Here is a 4,883-nt window from a genome sequence, read left to right on the forward strand (position 1 = left end):
TGAGATCAGACACATCAAAATGATTAAAAAATGCTTGACTGATCACATTATTCCCAGTTTTGTGTTTGGTACCGATTTCCACCTTCAAGCGCAATTCCTCTTGTGTTGAATTGTTCCAGGTTTGTAAAACATAGCATCATATTTAGGAAAGCTGATGGTTAATACATCATTTAAAATTCACATTGTAATTCCTCTGTCTCACACTGACTTAATAGACCTGAGGCTTCACTGCCCATCTGTTCCTCTGTGCTTTTTTCTTAGTATTTTGGAAGCTACTGTTAAAAACTGTTGTTTATAGAGGTTGCTTTTGACAAAAGTTTGTTTTTGTAAAGGTGGAGGGCTGTACATTCATTGACAAATTGGAAATTGGGCTACCAACTTCTTGTGGGGAAAAAGTTAAAGAATGCAAATAAAAATTGCAAATAAGATTTCTCCTTAAAAGTTATTTAAATGTAAAGGTCTCACAGGCCTGGTTGCTTGTCTAATAGAAACCAAAAGAGAGACAAATGCAGATGTGTGGGTGCACAGAGAGGACCGAAACTTAAACTTTGCTTAATTTCACATTGAAAGTATATAATGCTGGTTCTGCACAGTTTTTCAAAACAACAAAACATCAACAGTTTAACATGAATGGGTACACATTACATCAGACGATAAGCACTTCTCACATACAATAATATTTCTCAATCTTCCAATCAATGTTAATTTGTTTTGTTGGCAGGATCAGAGGGACTTTGCTTATGGCATTGTTCCCAGAACACTGGCCTGAGCGACAATGATCCATTCATCAATAGTCTATTTCTGTTTTATCCTGTTGGGGGCTGTAGGGGGCTAAAGCCTGTCCAAGCACACAAAAGATAAGAAGAGGGGCACACCTCAAAACCCAAACTGGCAAAGGGGAAAATGGGCAAATTAAGTGAATTTAAAAACCTAAACTATAAAATGGCAAAAAGCCTCAGTCAGATGCACTAATCTGATACCATTATACCAAACTGCTGGTTGTTGTTCTCATACCCCCCCCCCCCCCTTTCATTTCATTATCCCTGCAGATGAAATAGCGAGGTCTTATAAAGACCTTCAACAGGGCTCACCTATTGCAAATACAGACTACTTTTGCAATATACTGCCAGGAATACCCAGGAGCACCCCACATACATTAATTTCAGCTCTTGTGCAAACCTGCAGACTCTTAAGCTATTTTGACACTTTGACATTTTTTTGACATTCATGGCAAAAACTGTGCAATATATAATATTACAAATCAGTCAGACCAGACTTCTTGTAGTGTATACCCAGCCAGCTGCTTTGAATAAAGTTGAATTGTTTCTGATTTAGTCTATCTGGAATAGATAGAGCAGGTAACTTAGCATTTCTTATCATGCGTTCTCTGCTTCTTCATGCCCTATTCTGCTTCCCTCCATTTTTTTCAGGGAATTTCAGACCCATCCAAATAATGCAATATCTATATGAATGCAAAAATATCTTTATAGATATGCTGGTAGTGTCCTCCACCATCCTAGATATCCATCAATCCATTTTCTATACCCACTTAATCCAATTTCAGTTGCCAGTCCATCACAGGGCCAGAGACACACAACCATGTACGCTCAGACTTACTCCTAGGGACAATTTAGAGTCACCAATTAACCTAGCATGCATGTTTTTTGTTGGTGCAAGGAAGCCAGAGCACCCGGGGAGAACATGCAAACTGCACACCGAAAAGGCCCCAGTCGGGAATTGAACCTGAAACCATAAAGAAAAGGTTTGGTAAGATTTAACATAGTCGTGTTGCCCCACTGGTGCTTTAACATGGCATTTTGCAAAGTCAATCTGACTGGGATGGACCGTTAGACAGTAAAAATTCTGAGGGAAGTAATCACTGATGAAGAATAGGTGAAAGCAATCAGCAACTGAATCCTCACTCCATTCTCACAGACAATTGTGAAACACTTGTGCAACAGAAAACTATTTTTTGCTGATGAAGATTAAATCAGTTTTTTTTGTTTGTTTATTTTTTTAATGCCATATTTTCATAGAAATGTGTTTGAGTAGGATGTCTGGTTCACGTTTCCAGCATGTTTGTGTGTTCAGGAAGACTTTCGAAAGCAAGACTGCAGCCTGTAATCCAGAGAAAGGATATTTTGATGCAATACATTATTACAAGGTCAGTTTTACTGCAGGCGAAGATCTTTTCCTCAACCTAACCAGCTTGTTTTAAATACTTAGATACCTTATCCAAGTCAATTTCAATACCTTACCTTAAAGCAACACTAGAGAAGTTTGTGAACCCTCGTAAATATGTGCTTATTACTTGCTTTGAAGTACATTGACAGTTTTATGTACATTTCTGGGCCTGAAACTCCTCATGAGTGCCTGCAACTGAGGTACTGCACTCCACGACTTTCTTTTCCAGCCCTGTAACACACTGTTTTGTTTGACGGTTGCTTTACATTTTTGTGGGCTTTTGATGGCGTCTTTGTTGGCGTCTTCAACATTACACCAAATTAATGTGCATGGCTGTACATTTGCAAGGCTAACATTGAGATTTGTTTTTATGTTATATCCCAAAACTGTAGGGGGAGCCACAGACCAAAAGATTGGACAAATTCTTTAGTGATACTTTAACCAAGAGTTTTGTGATGAGTAAAACGGGGAAGAAACAGCTACTGAAGGCAAAGTAACTTAAAGGCACTGATGGACAAGGTAGGTCCTAACCTCTGACTGGATAGTGTAGTGATAAGATTCCCACCTTTCATGTAGTTGACCTGGGTTCAAATCCCCTACATTACATTACGGTCATTTTGCAGACGCTTTTATCCAAAGCGACTTACAATAAGTGCGTTCAACATCGGTAGGCAAAAGAACTTCAGGTCACAAGAAATCATAAGTGCATTTCCTACCTCCAGTAGGGGTCCTTAGGCAAGACCCCCTTACCCTACCTGTAAGTTGCTGTGGATAAAAGCATCTGCCAAATGCATAAATATTTACATTAATCTCCACTCTTCTACTTGGTAGTCAGGTATGATACAGAGGGGAGTGATTTACAATATGTACCGTTACTGGATTTTTGTCATGTACAGTATTGCAATTAGACTATGTTAAAGTACAGAAAGAATGTAGTGATCGCAGTACAGAACTTAACTGAAAGAATGCAATAGAGTATAAAGTGTGTGTGTGTACATGAGTGTGTGTGATGAAAAGGGGGAGGGTCACCAGGAGTTCAGCAGGGAGACGGCTGTTGGAAAGAAGCTATTCCTGAACCTGGTGGTCTTAGTCTGGAGGCTCCTGTAGTGCCTCCCAGAGGGCAGGGGGGCAAACAGTCTGTGAGATGGGTGACTTTCCTGATGATGTGTGCTCTCCTCAGACAACGCTTCTTATCTATACCCTCAATTGCAGCAGATGAGGCTCCAGCAACGCAGTGGGCAGTTTTCACCACCTTCTGCAGCGCCTTTCTGTCTGAGACAGAGCAGTACCTATACCAGACTGTAATACAGTTGGTAAGGGTGCTCTCGATGGTGCAGTGGTAGAAGTTCACCAGGATGTCTGCCGAGAGGTGGTTTTTCCTCAGAGTCCTCAAGAAGAAGCACTGGTGAGCCTTCTGGCCAGGTTGGAGCAGTTTGTTGTCCAGTGGAGATCTTGTGAGATGTGAGTCCCCAAGAATTTGAAGTCAGACACACACTCCATTGCCACACTGTTGATTTGGACGGGCGGATGTGTGTCACCTCTCCTCCTGAAGTCCTCGATGATTTATTTGGTCTTTTTTTGTGTTGAGTAGCAGGTTGTTTGCATCACAGCTAGGTGGTCCACCTTATCATTGTAGGCTGACTCATTGTTGTCCTTGATGAGACCAATCAATGTGGTGTCATCTGCATACTTAATGGTATTAGAACCATGAACAGGTCTGCAGTCATGAGTGAAGAGGAAGTAGAGGAATGGGCTCATCACACAGCCTTGTGGTACACCAGTGTTTAGGGTGAGGATGAAGGAGCAGTGCTGGTCTAGCTGAAACAGCATGTTGGGCCTGTGGAAAGTCATTAAGTGATTTGGATTGATTGATTGATTACCACTTGTCCCCTGTGTAAATCCAGTTAGCTATCACTGTGGAACTTGAGCCGTTCTGGCTGTGTTTCATTTTGACAAAACACAGCCAGAACAGAACTGTTCTGTTTGGATATGATTTTATCTTGGAACAGAAGAGGGGGAAACTATTTTAAAACATACTCAGGTTCATGTGTACTAAGCCTAAATGTCACAATCAATATGTGATTATGTCAAGAAATGCTGTGACACTCTGTTACTCTACAGAGTTATTTTGATGTGCAGCTGTAGTAGTAATTATTGCATTTCTAGAGGTATCTATTTCTAACAAAAAATTATGTTTTTATTTCATTTTGACATTGTGATTATACAAATCATTCAATGATCTTGATAGTAAAGCTACAAATGGATTCCTTTGTATTTTTTTATACAAAGTAATCTGTATATTTTTGGTGTTATTTATCCATATTAAAATACAATTTTTTTTCCCAAAACCTTAAAGAAACCTTTGGAGTTTTACAAAACAGTTGTATTGTTGCAGTTTCCTGTTGCACTTTTGCTTCGAAAAGGCATATTATCAACATTCTGCTCACTGCAAAGTTATTTTGAATTCCCTGTTGAAGAGAATAAGAAGTACTAATTAGGACAGGGGTGTATGTGTGTGTGTTCCTAAACAATAGATTAAAGAATAACGTCGCTAGGAGACCTGAACATGAGGACATTTATCTCAAAGTCATGCGGTAGCCCACATGCGTGTGTGTATACCTTCCCTCACTAATGCGCCTGTGTGTCCTTGCTCTTGCTCGTTCTATAAAGCCGCCAGCATCTCCTTCGCTCCAGTCTCA

Source organism: Odontesthes bonariensis, chromosome 14 (assembly GCF_027942865.1).
Source record: "Odontesthes bonariensis isolate fOdoBon6 chromosome 14, fOdoBon6.hap1, whole genome shotgun sequence".
NCBI lineage: Eukaryota > Metazoa > Chordata > Actinopteri > Atheriniformes > Atherinopsidae > Odontesthes > Odontesthes bonariensis.